At 36.2% G+C, this 21,154-nt stretch overlaps 1 long non-coding RNA gene across 4 annotated transcripts in view; it reads right to left on the bottom strand.

Annotated features, from left to right (window-relative positions):
* The window catches only part of LOC143668331 (uncharacterized), a 186,463-nt gene that overhangs the window by 132,690 nt on the left and 32,619 nt on the right, over nucleotides 1-21,154 (bottom strand). For all 4 annotated transcript variants that reach the window (XR_013168389.1, XR_013168388.1, XR_013168390.1 and 1 more), the window contains exon 3: nucleotides 11,003-11,080. This is a non-coding gene — a long non-coding RNA (uncharacterized LOC143668331). The remainder of the gene's footprint in view (nucleotides 1-11,002; nucleotides 11,081-21,154) is intronic.

Genomic DNA, 21,154 nt, shown 5'->3' on the forward strand with positions numbered 1-21,154 from the left:
GGCCAAAAAAAATGAAAGGAAGATAGGAGGGAACACTCCCTAATACATCCCATGGAGTCACCATCATCCTAATACCAAAGGCAGATAAAGATACCACAAGAAAAGAAAACTATAGACCAATATCTCTTGTGAATATAAATGCAAAAATCCTCAACAAAATACTAGCAAACTAAATCCAACACATTAAAAGAATTATGCACCATGATCAAATGGGATTTATCCCAGGTAAGCAAGGGTAGTTTGATATAATAAAACCAGTTCATGTATTACATCACATTAATAGAATGAAAGGACAAAGGCACATGATAATACCTGCTGACATACAAAAAAAGGAATTGACAAAATTCAGCAACCTTCTCAATAAAAAGTCAGAAAACTAGGAATTGAAGGAAAGTTAGTCAAAGTGATAAAGTATGTATATTTTCATTTCCTAGACTACTCAGATATATACCATGAAACAGGTTGACTTAAACAATGGGAATTTATTAGCTTACAGTTTTTAGGCAGGAAAATGTCCAAATCAAGGTATCATCAAGGTGGTGCTTTCTTCCCAAAACTGTAGCTGGGGGGCTAGCTGCTGGCAACCCTTGGTCCTTAGCTTGTCACATGGCTAAGTTTGTGGTGGCACCTCCTGTTCTTCTCTTTCTCTTCCAGGTCCTATTTCAGCTTCTTGCTTCCTCTGGATTTTTTTTTCTCTTCCGAATTTTATTTTCTTATAAAAGACTTCAGTAATAGGATGAAGTACCCATCCTGATTGAGGTGGGACACACCTTAAGTGAGGTAACTTCATCATAAGATACTATTTACAATGGGTTCACATTCATAGGGATGTTTAAACTTAAAAATATGTTCTTCTGGGGTACATAAAGCTACAAGCTACCACAGCATATATTAAAAGTCACAGCTAACATCATACACAGTGGAGAAAGACTGAAAGCTTTCTCTCTAAGATGAGGAACAAGAAAAAGATGCCCAGTTGTCACGAGTGTTAATTCATTAATGTACTGGAAGTTCTAGCCAGAGCAAATAGGTAAAAGAAAAAAAAAGACATAAAAGGCACCCATATTGGAAAGGAAGAAGTAATACTTTCCCTATTTGCAAATGACATTGTCCTATAAACTGAAAACCATAAAAAGTCCATAACAAATCTAGAGCTAATAAATTAACTTAGCAAGATGTTGGAGTACAAGATGAGTAACAAAAAATCAGTAGTGTTTTAATACACTAGCAATTAACAATCAGAAGAAGAAATCAAGAAAAAAACATCCATTCACAGGAACAACTAAAAGAATAAAATATCTAGGAATAAATGTAACCAAGGATGTAAAGAACTTGTACACAGAAACCTACAATACTGGTGAAGGATATCAAAGAATAAAACAATGGAGGGACATTCCATGTTCATGGATTGGAAGACCAAAATATTGTTAAATTGCCAATTCTAACAAAAGTAATTTACAGATTCATCACAATCACAATAAAAATTCCAACAGTTTTCTTTCAGAAAAGGAAAAGTTAATCATCAAGTTTAGGATTAAAGGGCCTCAAAAAGGAGGGGTAAAAGGCCTCAAATAGCCAAAGCCATCTTGAAAAAAAAAGAACCAAGTTGGAAGACTCATGCTTCCTGATCTTAAAACATCTTGCAAAACTACAATAATCAAAACTACATGATAGGGTGGGCCACGGTGGCTCAGCAGGCAGAGTTCTCACCTGCCATACTGGAGACCTGCGTTTGATTCCCAGAGCTTGCCCATGCAAAACAAACAGACAAGCAAAAAAAAAAAAAAAAAAAAAAACACATGATATTGGCACAATATTCAGATAGACCAATGGAAAAGAATTGAGAATTTGGAAATAAACTCATACATGTATGGCCAATTAATATCTTTTCTTTTTAAAGAAAATTGTAGATTCACATGCACTTATAAGAAGCATTATAGACAGAGTCCATATACCTTTAACCTACTTTCTGCAAAGGGTAACATCTCACATAATTACAGTCCAATATCACAACCAGGAGACTGACATTGGGAAAATCCATTGATCTTGTTCAGAGTTCACCAATTTTACATGTACTCATCACATCCATTACTTGCTGATCACGGCAATAACATGCCACTTAGAGCTGAAAGAGGCCTTAAAGATCTATGATCCAGACTCCTTGTTTTACACATGAGAAAACTTTACAGATGAGTTTTTCTCAGAGAGATTAAATAATTTGTTTTAGCCCTTCCAGTCTCCTGGGCACAGACTTAGGCCTGGAATCAGTCTCTTACAGTTCAGAGCTGTCTTCTTAGAACTCTCTATTCCTATCTTTGCTTTGCCCTTGGATTTTTATTTAATCTAGATGTTCTGGCTACTTACTTAGACATGTCCTATTTCATTTATCTAAAATCAGAATACATTCTAATTCATTAGACTAAATTTTCATTTATCAACAGAATATGAAAAAATAAAATAAATAAAATAAAAAAAGAATATGGGGGCTGCAAGGGTAGTTCAGTGGTAGAATTCTTGCCTGCCTTGTGGGAGACCTGGGTTCAATTTCCAGTCCATGAATTTCCCAAAAGACAAACAAAAAAAATAAGCAAACATACAAAAATTCAATAAATGGTACTGCAATAATGGGATAGTCTCATGCAAAAATAATGAAATGTGACCCTGCCATACAGCATACGAGAAAAACAAATGAATACGATTTCTTTCTTGGATAAAAGTAATCCAGAGCCCCAGAGAGTATCTGGGTCATTTTCTATTTTTAATGCAGTTTTACTGAGACAAATTCACACACCACACAATCTATCCAATGTACACCATCAATGGCTCCCAGTACCATCAACATAGTTGTGCAAACATCACCACAATCAGTTTTAGAACTTTTCATAACTCTATAATAATAACAATAAGCTAAAAATAGAAATATAAAGGAAAACCCAAATAGCTCATATCCCTTATCCCCCCATTATTGGCCCCCTAGTATTGGAGTGATAAATTTTTTACTGTTGATGAAAGAACATTAAGATATTACTGCTAATTATCGTCCACAGTTTTCAATAAGACATTTTCTCCCAAATACCCCTTTATTATCAACTCCTTGTAATAGTGTCATATATTTGTTCTAGTTCATAAGAAAACATTTTTATACTTGTATTATTAATCACAGTCAGCATCCACCAGAAGATTCACTGATACACATTCCCATGCTTTCACCTCTTGCTTTCCTTCGGGTGACATACACAACTCTAAACAACCACCTTCAACCACACTCACTCACACTTCAGCACTGTTAATTATACTCTTTATAGTATGCTACTGTTACCTTCATCCATTTCCAAACATTTAAATTCAACCTAGTCAAACATTCTCCACATATTAAGTAACTACTCCCCTTTCTCTAGCCTCATTCTATCTCCTGGCAACCATAATATAGATTTGTATGTCTCCGAGTTTACTTATAATTACTTCATATTAGTGAGATCATACAATATTTGTCTTGTTTTTTTCTGACTAATTTCACTCACATGATGTCCTCAAGGTTCATCCAAGTTGACGCATACTTCAGAACTTTATTTCTTCTTACTGCTGAATAATAGTCCCTTGTATGTATATACCACATTCTGTTTATCCACTAATCTGCTGATGGACACTTGGACTGCATCCATATTTTTGGCAATATTCAATTGTGACTTTTGCTGCTGTGAACATTGATGTGTAAGTGTCTGCCTGTTCACATCCCTGCTTTCAGATTTTCTGGGTAAATACCAAGAGGCAGGCTTGCCAGATCATAAGGCAACTGTATACTTAACTTTCTGAGGAAGCACCAAACTGTCTTTCACAGTGGCTGCACCATTTTACATTTCCACTAGTAATGAATAAGTGTTCCTATCTATCCATGCCCTCTCCAACACTTGTGGTTTCCTGTTAGTTTAATACTGGCCATTCTCATTCTAGTAGGTATGGAATGATATTTCATTTTGTTTGTTTATTTATTTATTTATTTATTTATTTATTTTTACATGGGTAGGCACCAGGAATCAAACGTGGGTTTCCAGCATAGCAGGCGAGAACTCTGCCTGCTGAGCCACTATGGCCGGTCCTCATTTGGGTTTTGATTTGCATTTCCCTAATAGCTTGTGAAGCTCAGCATCTTTTCACATGCTTCTTAGCTATTTGTATTTCCTCTTTGGAAAAATTTCTGACCAACTGATTTTTGACAAGAGTGACAAGTCCACTCAATAGGGAAATAACATACTCTTCAAAAAATGGTACTGGGAAAATTGAATATCCATGTGCAAAATAATGAAAGTGGTTCCCAACCACATACTACATACAAAAATTAACTCAAAATCAATCAAAGATCTAAATATAAGGGCCAAAATTGTGAAGCTCCTAGAAGAAAGCAAAGAAATCATGTTCAGGACCTTATGTTAGGCAATGGTTTCTTACACTTTACACCAAAGCACAGCAACAGTAAAAAATAACAATAGATAAATAAGACTTCATAAAAATTTAAGGATCTAAGGAATTCATTGTGAAAGTAAAAGTAGAACCTACAGAATGGGAGATGGTAGAAACAAAAATCTGATAATATCTAGAACATATGAAGAAGTCTTTCAACTCAACAACAAAAACAAACAACCCAATTAAAAATGAGCAAAGGACTTGAATAGACATTTCTACATAGATGATATACAAATAATTACAAAAGTGCAATCACAAAAATTGTTCCACATAGCCAGGGAAAGAATCAGATGAAAAGATGAGAAAATATGATCAATTAAACTTGGATTATTCTAAACATCCAGGAGAAGTTGGATAAAGTATCAGAGAAGAGCCCTGATAAAAAGCCAATCCAAAATAAAACCTTACACAAGAGGGAGAACTGACTGTTCTATTTGCAAGCTGCTGTATAACAATATACCTGAAATGGAATGGCGCTTTTTTTTGTACCAAATAAACAATTTTTGCTTTAGTCTCACGCAGAAGTTGAAATTTTAAATATGAATGACCATCTATTTTCAACACCCTCCAATACTGACATTCCTTTGTTGGAACAAAATCAGCACCACTCTGATTCCCGAATCAGAAAACAATATATTCCAGTGAGAGAATACTACAGACCAATATTTCTCAGGAACACAGATACAAAACTTCTTAACAAAATTGCAGCATGAACTAGAAGAAAATATATGCAAATTAAATTTCTGGCAAAGAAACTATATCCAAAATATGTACAGAACTCAAAAAAATCTGATAATAAGAAAGCAAAACCCAATAAAGATGTAAAAAAGATTTGAATAGACAGTTCATCAAAAAATATATATATAAATTGCATATAAACACATGAAAAGTTGGTCAACATCATGAGTCATTAAGGAATTGCAAATATGATTCTATTTATATAAAATTCTAGAAAATTTTATTTTTATGATTCTATTTATATAAAATTCTAGGAAATTCATACTAATTTATTCAAAGAGGCATGAGTCAACTTTGGGTTATGGATGCGTTATCTTGATTATGTGATGGTTCCATAAATGCATGCATACATTAAAACTTACCATTTTTAATATGTACAATTACATAATTATGCTTCAGTTAAGCTGATTAAAAAGAAGATGCTCAACATCTTTAATCATCAGAGAAATACAAATTTAACCCCAAATAAGATGCTACATACTCATTAGAAAGGCTGAAATATAAACCATCACAGTACCAAGTGTCGATGGTGATATGTAACAACTAGAAGCCTTTACTTTAGAAAGCGGCTTTAGAAAGCAGCTTGCAGTGCCTTTAAAAGGTAAGTATGTGGCATATTTCTCAGGGACTGGAGCCTAGCCATGCTTAAAATTTTTTAATCCTTCTCTCCCTCTCTACATTCACTCTCTGCCCTCCGTACCTGTAACCCCCCCTCTCTGTTCCCCCCCTTCCCCCTCTTGTTGTAGACCGCACATTTCCGTAACTCACCACTAAACCGCAAGCCTTCCTGTTATTCTCTTCACTCCTCTATACCTAACCTAAGCCCTCAGCCTAGCAACTGCCTCCTGCCTTGTGTGATTGGCTGTCCCTTCCTGACGTGTGCGCCCAAGACTCCACCCCTCCCCGAGAGTACTTAAGCCCCACGCTTACCCCGCTCTGGGTCGTCCGAGCCCCGGGGTCTTCGGACCCCAGACGTCTCACCCCTCGGGTTCCCGGGTGGCCCATCCCGGAGTGTAACAATAAAGCTTAAAACCCGCATCTGGCCTGAGTGACGACTTCTCGCGACCGCCGGCTGGGGAAAGCGCCGGCTCCAGCTTACCCAGGTTAATTCCCTGCGAGCTCGCCCCAAACCCACCCAGTGTACCGGTCGCGCGGCCCAGCTGAAGCTATCAGCGGCAAAGTATACACTTACCATATGACTAAGAACCCCCACTCCTATGTATTCTCCCAAGAGAAACAGAAACATGTTTACACAAAGACATAAATCAAATATTCATAGTGACTTTATTTGTAATAGCTGAAAACTGGAAACATCCCAAATACTCTTCAACAGGAAGATGGATAAACCAATTGCTATATATCACACAATGTAATGCTACTCAGTAATAAAATGGTATTAATGAAAGAGTCAAAAACATTATGCTACATAAAATAAACCAAATCAGAACGAGAATATCCTGCATGATTCCATTCCTATAAAATTCTAGAATAGGCAACCTAGCTCATAGTGACAGAAAACAGATAAGTGGTTGCCTAGGGTGAAAAGTATGGGGAGGGTACTGACTAAATACGGGTAAAAGGGAGCCTGTTGGTGGGATGGAATTTTTCTGTATCTTAACTATGACCTGGTTATTTATGCTTGTCTAAACTTATAAGACTTGAAAAGGGTCCATTTATTATACCAAAATTATACCTCAATACTTATTTCAAAATAACATTCACAAATCAACTATTTTCTAAGAAAATATCCATTATCAAAATTAATTTACAGTATAGAAATCTTAAAATGAAATATTATGGAAGAAACTGAATATGTGAACAATTTTAAGAAAATTAATTTGAAAACCTTTAAGATATATATATCTTAAGGTATATATAGATACATATACCTTATATATATAGATATATATACCTTAAGATATATATATCTTAAGGTATATATATATATAAAGGTAAGATATATAATATCTTACAAGAAAATATATAAATGACTAAAATAGTTGGTCTAGTTTGCTAGCTGCTGGAATGTAATATACCAGAAATGGAGTGCTTTTAAAAAGAGGAATTTAATAAGTTGCTAGTTTATAGTTCTAAGGCTGGGAAACTGTCCCAATTAAAGTAGGTCTATAGAAATGTCCAATCAAAGGTATCCAGGGAAAGATATCTTGGTTTAAGAGGGCCAATGAAGTTCAGGGTTTCTCTCTCAAGTGAGAAGGCACATGATGAATACAGTCATGGTTTCTCCCTTGGCTAGAAGGGCACATGGCGAGCACAGCGTCATCTGCTAGCTTTCTCTCCTGGCTTCCTGTTTCATGAAGCTCCCCGGGAAGCGTTTACCTTCTTTATGTCCAAAGTGCTGACTGATGGACTCTCTGCTTTATGGTGCTGCAGCATTCTCTGCTCTCTCTGAATCTCCTTTATTCTTCAAAATGTTTCCTCTTTTATAGGACTCCAAAATCTAATCAAGACTCACTCAAACGAGTGGAGACACGCCTCCACCTAATTCAGTTTAACAACCACTTTTGATTAAATCACATCTTCAGGGACATGATCAAATTACAGTTTCAAACATACAATACTGAATTGGGATTAGAAGAAACAGTTGCTTTTACAAAACGGGATTAGGATTAAAACATGGCTTTTCTAGAGTACATACATCATTTCCAACCAGCACATTCTACCCTCTGGACCTTAAAAAAGACATGTTTTCCACATATACAAAATACATTAATTCCATCACAATATCAGAAAATTTTGAAGCATTTCAGTAACAATCAAATGCAATACAAAGTTAAAACCAGTGCAAGTCTCATCAGAGTTAGGTACAAGTGTGATCTGTGCTCAGGCAAATTCTTCTCTGTCTCTGGACCTTTGAAAATTTGTTAACAAGTTATTTGCTGCCAACATACAAAGGAGGAACAGCCATAGCATACATATAAGCATTTCCATAGGGAGGAAGGAACACAGGGGTCACCAGACGCATACAGTTTTGAAAACCCGCAGGGCAAAGTCCATTAGATTTCAAAGTCTGAGAGTCATTTATCCTCAGGGCTTTTGACAGCGGCAGTCCCCTGTTGCTTTCCAAGGGGAAAATGCATCCCTGGGGACACTGGGGAGACCACCTTTTTCTCGGCTCCACCCTCTCCAAGGATGGGGGCTGCACCCAGGCTCTCTGCCATCTCCGGGGCACACCTCAACCCCTCCATGTGGTGGCAGCCAGGCTGTCCCCAAATCCCAAGGAATGTGCTTCACCCTCTCCAAGGCCTGAGGCCGCATGACTCTTCCACTGCAATGAGGTGGAAGGCCCATCCTCTGCCTTTGCGGCAAACTCACCCTCTCCACGGGCTTGGGTGGGTCCGCTCTCCTGGCCTCTTGACTTCAGACCTCAGCCTCCATGGTTTTGTCTCTGAAGGGACTCCAATGTGTCCCTTCTCTGAACCCCCCAGTCCAGACTGGCAGCGGCTCTGTTTGTACAGGTCCCACAGCACTTTCGCATGGTTTTATGCAGTAGCCTTGGATCATGCCCTTCAGACATAAGGAGTTTCCCCAAATCCTTTCTAGATAACTCCATGTCCAGTCCTGGCTTTCTCTGATATGGCTGACTGGTTTTACATCTGGCCAAATCCTTACATGGAGCACTATTCTCTGGGGTTTCACTTCCTAGAAGCCCAGAATTTTCCAGGACATCAATTTCTGGTTTCTTTGTACTTAAGAATTCAGTTTTCAGCCTATCTCTTTCCTGTTATATTTCATTATAAACTGTGAGGAGAAACCAGGCTGAGCTTTCAACATTTAATTTGGAGTTCTCTTCTGCTAAATATCCAAGTTCATGGCTTTTAAAATCAGCCTTCCAGCCAAAGCCACTCATCAATTTTGCCAGACTATCTGCCATTTTAAAACAAGTCTCGCCTTCCTCCCAGTCTGCAATAGTACATGCCTCATTTCTGTCTAGAGCCTGGTCAGAGGTATCTTTAGAGTCCATGTTTCTACCAACATTCTCTTCAGAGCATTCTAGGCCTTCTCTACCAGGCTTCTCACAACTCTTCCAGAATCTTCCCCTTATCCATTTAAAAAGCGGTTTCAACATGTTTGGTATTTGCAAACCACAGCGGCACCCAACACTCCTGGTACCAAAATCTGTTCTAGCTTGCTAGCTACTGGAATGCATTATACCAGAAATGGAATGGATTTTAAAAAGGGGAATTTAGTAAGTTGCTAGTGTACAGTTCTAAGTCTGAGAAAATGTCCCAGTTACAAGAAAGATACCTTGGTTCAAGAAGGCTTATGAAGTTCAGGGTTTCTCTCTCAAGTGAGAAGGCACATGGTGAACAGTCACGGTTTCTCCCTTGGCTGGAAGGGCACATGGTGAGCACAGCGTCATCTGCTAGCTTTCTCTCCTGGCTTCCTGTTTCATGAAGCTTCCCGGGAAGCATTTTCCTTCTTCATGTCCAAAGCACTGACTGATGGACTCTCTGCTTTATGGTGCTGCAGCATTCTCTGCTCTCTCTGAATCTCCTTTATTCTCCAAAATGTTTCCTCTTTTATAGGACTCGAGAAACTAATCAAGACCTACTCAAATGAGTGGAGACATGCCTCCACCTAATCCAGTTTAACAACCACTCTTGATCACATCACATCTCCAGGGAGATGATCTAATTACAGTTTCAAACATACAATACAGAATAGGGATTAGAAGAAACAGTTGCCTTTACAAAACAGGATTAGGATTAAAACATGGCTTCTCTAGGGTACCTACATCACTTCAAACCAGCACAATAGTGAACCAAATATTTTAGATATTGGTTAAAAATGACATTTTTACATTATCAAAGAATTAAATTCCAAACACTTTTATGAGCAAATTCTTTCAGTCTATTGAGGACCTGATAATGTTTGTTATATAGCTTTGAAAAACACAATTCATTTGATGAAGTTAGGAGAAAATAAGAATAAAACTTGGGAACAATATCAAATCCATCTAAAACTTCAAAATAAAATTCTGCTCTGGCCTGGTAAAATATCTGAAATGAATTCAAAGATGTTTCAATATCTTAATATTGTGTCATCACATAAATAAGCAAAAAAATAGAAAAACTAAATATTCTTTTTAATCAGTGCCCAAAAATGCATTCGATAGTGAGATACAGTTCTGATTAGCTGCTGTTAAACAAGGATTAAATGTCCTATCTCTTAATATGTTGAAGAAGTAAATATCAAATTAAAGTTGACATTCCACATAATGGCAAAACGGTAAAGATATTCTCATTCAAATCAGGAACAAATGAGGATATCAGATCCGTTATGAACACTGTCATGGAATTTCTAATCAATGCATTGGAATCATAAAAATAAGCAGAAAAAAAACTATCTTTTTTGGGGGGATAATTTTTAAAAAGAAAAACCCAAAAGATTCATTATTCCCTAGTATGAAAGTATAAAGAAAAAAAGTACAAAAGCAATAAAAGACTAACAATTTGGCCATTTGTAAAACACATATGTAAACTTACAAGTGCTTTCTAACATACCAACAATACCATTTGAAAAATACCAGTATTTTTCAATAACAATAAAAAATATTAGAGATTCTAATATTTACTAGAGATATTAAATACCTAGAGGTAGCCCTAACATGTAAATAAAAGTTCATGAAATATATAAATTATTTAAATAAAATCCATAAAAATTCAAAACTTTACTGAATACATAAATAATTAATAATATAGCTAGAAAGGCTAGATTTTTAAAATATTAACTTTCCATGGGGTAAATATAATCTAATTTAAAGAAAATCCCCATGTGGTACCTTGTTTCTATTTTCTTCTATATGCTTTGTTTTTCCAAACTTGAAAAACTTGTTCTGAAGATCACATGATGCAAAATGCTTTAGAAAAAGGATAATAATAATGAGTATTTGTAGTGGCAGAAACAATAATTAAAGTTGATATTGGTGTAATAATATACAAATTAATGGGAGAGAATAAAGTCCAGAAAGAGATCAACATATGTAAGCACTGAATAAATTAAAAAGGTGTTATTTTAAGTTGTTAGGAGGGTAGGATATCACCTGGATGAAATATTCAACAATGATTTTTAGTTTTATTTGCTATTTGCATAAAATAAAATTAGAACAGTTAATTTTAGATGCACTAAGAAAGAAATGTAAAAAGGTAAACATAACTTGAAGAATAAATAGGTAGACATGTGTCTCTAGTTGGGAAAATATATAGCCTTGACTAAGTAAAAATTTAAAACTTTTGCAAGCCAAAAGTCTTCTAAACAAAATTTAAAAAAATACCAAGTTATTTAAAAAATATTACAGCACATATGACAAATAAAGGAACAATATATTACAGTCAGAAAAATTCAACATACACTACAGGCAAAGAGTGAATATTCTTCTTACTAGAGGTCTTAAAAATTAATTGATAAAAACATTCACACTGAGTGGATGAAAGAGGGGAATGTACCATTCATAAACAAAGAAATTTAAGTAGTCAAAACATGAAAAATGTTCAAACTTACCACTAATAAGTGAAATGGTGATTTAAGCCTCAAATGGATATTATTTGTCTTTCTCAATCAGGTAACATTTGTCTTCTATTACACTGGCAAAAATTTTAAATACTAACACTATGGTTCTAAAAGTGTACAGAAATAATGTATTTTTATACTCTGCCAGTGAGAATATAAACGGGTTTACTCTTTCAAGACGGCAATGAGCAATATGAACTAAAAACTGCAAACACTTTCAAATTCTAACCTAATTATAGACTTCCACAATATTTTTGTATAAGGAAATTCATTGTATTTATAATAGTAAATAAATGGACACAACCTGTATATTCTACAGTGGTTTATAGTATATTCACATATAAATGTATGCAGCTAAAAAGAAGAACAGCATATGTTCATGAAAATATGAGCCAATGAATGTCTCCCAATCATTTATTACTACTTACAAAATTTGTACTCAGACCACACTTCTCAAAGTCATGGACTCGCTATTATAATTACCTCAAATGCCAATCCCTTGATACTTGAGAAGCTGACAAGCACAATGATAAAGAACAAACTCTCCTGAGACAGCTCCCTGGGTCAAATCCCAGCTACACCACTTACTAGCTGTATAACCTAGGATAAGTTATGTAAGTTATCTGTGCCTCAGTTTTCCCACAGACAAAATAGGAGTGTTAAGAGAATTAAACAAATTAATACAAGCAATATGCTCTTAAAACAGTGTGTGGTATATAATTGGAAGCCACATAGAGCAACTGCAAAATTTAAAAATGAAGACTATTTTATCAAGACATGTAACAGATACAATTTTTGATTACTATTTATTGGAAACATTAGATCAGAATCTTTATCTGTCAGTCCCCACCTTTTGTAGGGTATGTACCAGGTGACTAATGCAGATATTTGTAAGAGCTTTCTACTTGCTATTTTGAGAACATTCACAGTTTGACAGCTAATAAAATGGTATCTAAGTTAGTGTTTAATACTTAGAATTTAAGAACTTTACTATCTGAATTTGTAGATTTTTTTCCTTGTTGCCTTAATTTTAAATCAGTTTATGAAACTTACTGTGCAAGCACAGGCTTTACAATGATTATATGGATACTTTATTTAAACATGGCTGTGGTTAAGCTAACTAAAATGTCCATTTTTGGTGGTTCTCAGAGTATCATTTGCTTTTATAAATAAAAAAAATAAATTAAATGAATCAATCTTAAATAGACCTTTTTTTTTTTTTCAAGAAAAGAGTTTTATTGCAAGGAAGCCAAGCAAGGAGACAGGAGAAAAGCTCAAATCTGTCTCCCCAGGTAGAAAGATCTTAGGGGTTTTTTTGAGATTCAAACAAAGGGAGGTGGAGAAAGTGATAATATTAAGTTGGCATTTATTAATTGGTTATGTTTTGGTTACAGTTAATGTGACTGTGCAAACATGAGTATGAGAATCCCATGAAAACTGATTAAAGTTAGCTGGAGTAAGCACAAACTGGCTGTAAATGAAGGCTTTAAATGAGGGGCAAGCATCTGGTTACACAGTGTTATAAATCACTCAGTTAATGTAAGATGACAGCTACAATAACAAAGAATGGAAATAAACTAAACAAATGGGTTGTAAAAGAGGGACAAGCATCTGGTTACAGCAATATTTAAATCTCTCAGTTAAGATAAGATAACATCAAAAAATAATAAGGAAAAGGAGCTAAAATAACAAATACATTTACAAGTATAACCACTGTAATTGATGGTTACAGTAGACATGTTAGAATGAATTTATCATGTCATTTCAGACAATTTAACAGTGTAAAATGTTTTCTGGGAGGGGATTTCTTCACCAAAGCTATCAGGGATATCCTAGTGAAGGAGAGCACTGACCCTTGAGGAGCTCAGCAGTAGTTGTCCTCTGTAGACTGGGTTTCATGTTCCAATGGAAGTGGGCTCCCCAATATTATTGGGAAGGATAGAATTCCAAAACGTTAGGAGCCAGATTGTTAGTTTAATGTCTAAGAAGCTACTTGCTATCATTAAACCTTGAAGATGTTTCCCTGCATTTTCTTCTAGTAGTTTTTATAGTACTCACTCTTATATTTAGGTTATTTATCCACTTTGAGTTAATTTTTGTATAGGGTGTGAGGCAGGGGTACTTTTTTAATCCTTTGGATATAGATTATCCAGTTCTTCCAGTCCTTCTTATTGAAGAGACTATTATGTCCCAATTCAGTGGATTTGGGAGCCTTGTCAAAAATCAATTGACAATAGATCTGAGGATTATTTCTGAACTCTCAATTCAATTCCATGGGTCAACATGTCTATCTTCGTGTCAATACCATGCTGTATTGACCAGTGTGGCTTTATAATAAGCTTTAGAGTCAAGAAGTATAAGGCCTCCCACTTCATTCTAATATTTTAGGAAGTTTTTGGCTATTCAAGACCCCTTTACATTCTAAATAAATTTAATAATTAACTTTTCCAAGTCTACAAAATAGTTTCTTGGAATTTTGATTGGTATTGCATTGAATCTGTAGGTCAATTAGGATAGAATTGACATCTTGACACTTATCCTTCCTATCTATGAATACAAAATATCTTTCCACTTATTTAGCTTTTTTTATTTTAAAAGAAATAAAAGGACCTGTGTACAAGTTAAGTTTAATCCTAGATACCTGGTTCTTTTAGTTGCTATTGTGAATGGAATTTTTTCTTACTTGCTTCCTGATTTAGGTCATTGCTAGTGTATAGAAACACTACTGATTTTTGCATGTTAATCTTGTATTCCAACACTTTGTTGAAGTCACTTATTAGCTCCAGGTCCAGGAGCTCTGTCACAGATTTCCCTGGGTTTTCCAAATCTGGGATCATGTCATTTACAAATAATGAGAGTTTTACTTCTTCCTTTCTGATTTGGATGCTTTTTATTTCTTTTTCTTGCCTACCTGCTTTAGCTACAACTTCTAGAACAATGATGAAAAACTGTAGTGACAATGGGCATCCTTGCCTCATTCCTGATCTTAGAGGAAGGCTTGCAGTCTCTCACCATTGAATACAATGCTGGCTGTGAGTTTCTCATATATGCTCTTTATCATATTGAGGAAATTTCCTTTGATTTCCACCTTTTGGAGTGCTTTTATCAGAAGCAATGCTGAATTTTTCCTCATGCCTTTTCTGCAAGACCTGGGTTTGTTTTATTGCATTGCTCTGACAGTTGGGTTGTCCATGTTTCTCAGCCAAAACAGGGCCAGCTTTCTATGCAGGTGTTGTAAACCAGCTCCAATGGGCCTAGCAAGGTCTGGAAAGGCTCTGAAAAGCCCTGTAATTTCTCCTGCACTTTCCAGCCCGCCCAGCAGGTGCTGTTGGGTGACTTTATCACCCTCAGAAGCTGCTTACCTCCTGAAGCCCAGGAAATTTCTGACCAGGCAGGGCTGAAACTGCGGGGTTCTTGTACACTTACTTTGCCAGCCAAAATCTGGCTCAATATGGGGCTATGTCTCCTATTTTACTTGCAGTGGAGGATTCCTCTAGCTGCTCCCAACTGCTGCCATCCCCTAGGCAGGCATCTGACTTCCCTCTGCTGTTTCCTTCAGGAGTGGGGGTTGGGCACCAAGACCCATGGCTGGCACACAGTCTCTGTCTCCGTTTTCTCAAACTCTTCATAGCTCATTGACCTGTGCTTTGAAATGTCCTCTCCTGTCCCCAGGGCCCCCAAACAATTGATTTGGATTGCCTCTGTCTGGGTGCTTGCTGTTTTTAAGAAAAATTTTGCCGCACCCTCCCTATTCCTCAGTTTTCAAAGATCCTCCTTCCTACTCTTTCGTATTCTGCCCTCCTCTGTGGCTTAAGTTCTGCTGTGGGTCCTTTTGGGCTTTGGTTTCTGTATGCGGATATGGGGTGGGGTGGGGTGATCTGTCTCACTGCTGTGAGAGATTTTACCGTCTGTGGCCCCAGTGGGAGGTGGGAGCGTTCCCAGCTGCTGCCTCTGGGCACTTTCCGAGGTGTGTGGGACCAAGTGAAGGGCAGGGGGGGAAGGCCTGTCCAGTCCAGGATGGCAGTTTCCTATCTGATATTTTTCTCTTTCTTTGATTCAGCATTTGTAGAGTCGTCCTCCTCCAATCTATACCTTTCTCCAGAGTTCTGAACATATGAGAATAGTCCTTTTATTCAGCTGAATCTCTGGGGAGAGGTTTTCAGTAGCTGTTTACATCACCATGTTGATCAAGCAGTCCCCAAGTGGATTTTTGAGGCTTTTAGTTTTTACATAAGCACTTAAAATAGTCAACTTCACTCTTGTTTCAACTTGCTTAACACCAAATTTGCTTTAGACACTAAATCTGAACAGTACAGAAAGCTATGAATCTAAAAGAAAAGATTATTCTCATGAGGAACTTTTACAGTAAAATATAATTATTCTTTATTTGAATTACAGTTTCATCAAATTACAAATTCTTCTTTACTGTTCTTTATAGTTTCAACAATGATAGTTTAAGATTTTAGACGAAGGTAGTTAGACCTCTTTCTAATTCCTTTATTTTGCCTGGTATTTATGAATTATCCTGATATTTGTGAATTTATAATTTCTAAATTATCATGGCTTTCTGGATCAAAGAGAGGCTATAGATTTCTGTCACTAGTGCACTTGCTCTCCTTTCTCTCTCTCTCTCTCTCTCTGTGTGTGTGCATGTGTGCCTGTCTGTCTGTCTCAAATACCTCCTGTATGTAAAGAAAAATGGTGCTTAGAGGAAAACTTAGCGTGAATGCTGGGTCAGAGGCACAGATAACATGTTTATGAACAAGGCACAAACTGTTGTTTCAATCTCATCTGAAAGATTTTGTTTGTTTTGTCTTTTTCAGCCTCAGTGGAGTCTACGTTTGATAGTAAATGCCAAACAAGCCCCCAGTGACATTCTGGAAAACTCATGCTCTCTTAATAGCAGCGGAGTCAGTGATTCAGAGCAGCTCAAAGGGGCCAAGGGAACTCATGACAGTGCAGCTGCAAAAGAGAAAGAGAGAAAAAGGGACAGAGAGAGGAGATTCTTTTTTTCCAAGATCTAAAATGCCAAGGATGGCTCCTACATACTACCAACGCTTTTGTCAGAGTTTCTGCATATTAGGTGTGTAAAGCAGTTGCCTATGGGCTGGTTTTAATAAAGAAATAAATAGATTTTCTTTTCTTTTCTTTTTAGAAATAAATAGATTTTTAAAACAAGCTACTGAAGGGAGAAAGAAATGGAAAGCCATTTTAAGCCATAGAACTGGGAAGATACGAGGTTTCCAGTGACACCTCTATTACTAAAACAAATTTCACTTAAAAACAAGAATTATCATTTTTTTAAATCAAGTGAGTTCCATTCACTACATGGCCTTATTCTTTCCACTTTTAATCTACTATGTGTGTTTGGTGCTATGCCTTCCAGAGAAAACTTTAAGTTTAGGGTGAAATTTGCCCTAAATGTAAACAGATCTTAAAACAAGAATATGTATTTGTTAAATAAGATTTAACAAATGAATATGAATGCTGAATCATTAAATTGATACCTCTTTTAGTCTCCAGTATTGTAGAGCAGCTAGAAGTAAAAACCTAAATTGTGGAATTACAACCCATGTCAAACTCTGAAATAGGTTCCATAACTAATTGTGGTGCTGTGCTTTCAAATTTATTGTTTTTTTGTATATATGTTAATTTTCACAAAAAAAGAAGAAAGAAAAGTCGATTGTGATGATAAAAAATATGTAAGCCTTCTAGCCTCCTACATTCTGGAGCAGCTAGGAGGAAAAAAGTCTAAGAGGAACTTATGGTAGCCCATGACAAACTCTGAGATCTGTCCTATAACTACTTGTTGAAGAGTGCTTTGAAAGCTATTGCTTTTTTATTTCTTTGCTTTGCATATATCTTATTCTATACAATAAAAAAATTCAAGAAAAAAGAATATGTAATAAAACCACCCAATGTCTAAGATTTCCTTTATGTCATAAATATCGTCATTAACTAAAACGTACTGGAGAGCCATTCGAAACATAAAACTATTACAGTAACAATATAATAAGAATTGGCATGTGTCTCTGAACAAAAAAACAAGCTTAGCATTTAAATATTTCAGGTAAATCTGCTCTTTTCTTCCCTGAATTATCCTAAATAATTACCTTAAATAGTATCAAATGTGTATTTATGGTTTTAATGTTAACTCAACTTAATAAATTATAAGTCACTTGACAAAATACCAAGAAATCTCTTGGAATGAAAAAGGAAAAAAGAAAAAAGGACTTCTGGCATAAATACACCATCAACACTTCCAAAAGTTTTGTGGTAAGAGCAAAAATAACAACACCAATAACAAGTGGCATTTGAACAGCAATATTTTTCAAAAATTCTTGACATGTTATAGATATTGGTTAATTTACCCTGTCAGTATGGGCATGGATCAGTTATTAATTTTTCTAAAAACCTCCAATTACAGGTAAGATCATTTTATTAAAAGTGTTATATAATTGCAATATCTTTGTTGTATCTTAGAATAAATTAGGAGTCAAATTATTCATATTATTATTCATGTTCATCGTCTCATATTCTCTGCTTTTTAAGGCACAGTGAGTTTAGGTGGAATTTCCCTGAGATTTACCAAAGGCAGTGTCAGATACACTGGCCTGGAGAAGATTTATATTATACCTCCTTAGATATGTCTCTGCGGGAGTAGGGGTGAGGGCAAGAGGGCGACTTGAGATAATCATTGCTAAAAAGTTTTATTTGCAAATGATAATTTCTCCTTTCATAAATATCAGCAAATATGCTTCTCTCTGTCTCTCTCTCTCCTTCTCGCTCAGGATATCAGGCAGATAAGAGTTATCAGTAAAGGTCATCCTCAATTTCTGTACAGAAATGATCTGTCTCCGGTATGTAATAAACATTTATCCATGCCTTTATTAGCTATATTGAAGCTGACAGTTCTGTTAAACCATTTTCTTTCATTTTGCTAGGTCATGACGGTTAATGCTGCTAAAAAATCTCATCACTGCTTTTGATCACTGTATTGTCTTTTCTGTATTATGAGGATTTTGTGAAGGTAAGCACTGGCTGAAATGACCTTTTAGAGTTACAGCCCGTTGAGTCTCTGGCTCTTTTTTTTTTTTTTCTTTTCTTTTCCTTTTCATCACAATAAAAAGGCAAAGAAGTGCAAAGAATAAATTTTCCTCAGGGAGCTGTACTTAGTTGCGTAGTTGAAATGTTCAGTCAACTCTCAATTATCCACAGCAAAAAAAGAATGCAGACCATTAACTATTAAATGAAAACCACATGTAATCCCAAATCCTCATTTTGATTGAATCTTTTACCAGAGTATTCTCAGGATCTAAAAAGTAAACCTCACATTTTACTCAAATCCCTTTCTACCCACGGGGTTCAGTTCTCAGGAAGTAGATAGCAAAAGAAAAAGAAAAGCAAAAAGAACCCATACATTGAATAAACATCCAAGAAAACTGATAATGTACAACAGAAAAATGTGATGGGGTAGGGGGAAGCTTGCATCTTTCTACCGCATACCCTCCCCTCACGCTCCAAACTATTTTTGAGAATCATTTGCTTTTGAGAAATGAAAAACAACAAAAAAGCCATGAAATTATCTGCCTTTGTTAACTGATTGAAGATCTTATAAAACTTGTCAAACAAAGGTTACATGTCAATTTCAGTGAAATACAATTTGGATAATTTAAGAAATAAACCGTCTGGAATTTCAAACATGTTTCCTTTCAATTCCACAAATATTTATTGATGTCCTATTGAGTGCCAAGCACTATGGGGAGTCTAGAAATATACAGATACGAATGACTCATTTCTGATCTCCAGTAGCTCACAAGCAAGGAGCCAAAGAAACAGATATTTAAAATCCACAGAATTGACAATTCACAGACATTAAGATTCAAGATCCACAAAGTGACAATAAAGAACAGAAAAGCACCTTTGAAGCCAGGGAGACCAGGAGGAAATCTAAGGAACGATGAGGCCCACACTGAGTCCCCAGGGGCCAGCACAAGTTATCCAGTTGACGAAACAGGGCATGAGCGGGGTAAGGACCAAGAAGCAGGGGACATTCTGAACAAGGGAGTAGCTTAAACAGAGGCACAAACATGGACAGAGTTTTGAGAGTTTAGAGAGCCATTGGGATGCCAAATTGCGTAGCAATAATAAACAGGGAGAGCAAGAAAGGGAAGGAAAATTGACGAAACTGGAAAGTTGAAGAGAGTCCAAATTTGGGTGTCTCTAAAAGGAGCTTAAGTTAGTAGTCCTTTCAACATCATTGATACACAATAACACAAGAACCAATGACACTTTAATTCCAGTATCTATTATTTCTTTTATTCATTCAACTAATATTTCTTGAGTACCTACTACATGGCAGGCACTGTTCTAGGTGCCAGTGATAGAGTGGAGAACATAACCAAGTCCCCGAACTCATGGCACATACATTCTGATGGGGAGAAACCAACAAACAAGCAGACAAATAAACAAGTAACCACACATGTCAGGCAGTGATAAGCTCTAGTCTATGGAAATAAATTCAGGGTAAGTATAGGAAATAGGTTGGGGATAAGGAGCACAGTGGGTTATTTTATAGAGTGGGAGGGCAGGGAATCTCTGAGAAACCGACATTTCAGCAGAGGCCTAAAGGAAATGAGGGTGAGAGACCTCTGGAGGAACTGCTTTCAAAATGGAGCAAATGTAAAGATCTGAGAGAGGACTTTGGAAAGTTAAAGGAAAAACAAGGAAGCCAGTTTAGAGCAGATATGGGGAGAGGGAGACGAGGGAAGTAGGGTGGAGGGCAGAGAAATGCAGGGTTTACTTAGGGCATGGTGTGCCAAACTTTTTAGATCAACTAGTGTAATACATAGTGACATAGATATGTATTTTAGAGACAGATACAAAAAGAGGTAAGTTTCAAGAAACAGTACTTACTTCATGCAGTGTACTATGCTAGTTCCAATTCGATTCCATTTCTTCTCATTTTGGCCACAATCCATTACATTTCTTTTACAATCCATTAATGGGTCACAACCCACAGTATGGAAAATACTGAGGAGGGCCATGCAGACCAGCTGAAAAAAACACCTGTTCTTTCTTAGGTACCCAACACCTACCCCATAGAGACTTCCAAATATTGTGTATTGAATGACTGAATGAACAAATGGATAGATATATGAATGGAGAAAAATAATTAGACATTATTTATAAGGCTCAAATAATGAAGACTTCAAATTGGACAATTCTATGCAAAAGCAAAACTCTACAACTTCACAATCTTGAAATCATAGTTTGTCACCAGTGTCACCAGAACGTACTCAGAATTTAAAAGGGAATCAGTGCCAGCCACTTCTCAAATTAATACTTAGGTATTTCAGTTTGGGCAAAGTTTTCTCAAGAAGGCCATTTACTGGGAAGTAGGAGAAAGACTCTTAAAATTTAC

The sequence above is a fragment of the Tamandua tetradactyla genome, chromosome 24, assembly GCF_023851605.1.
Source record: "Tamandua tetradactyla isolate mTamTet1 chromosome 24, mTamTet1.pri, whole genome shotgun sequence".
NCBI lineage: Eukaryota > Metazoa > Chordata > Mammalia > Pilosa > Myrmecophagidae > Tamandua > Tamandua tetradactyla.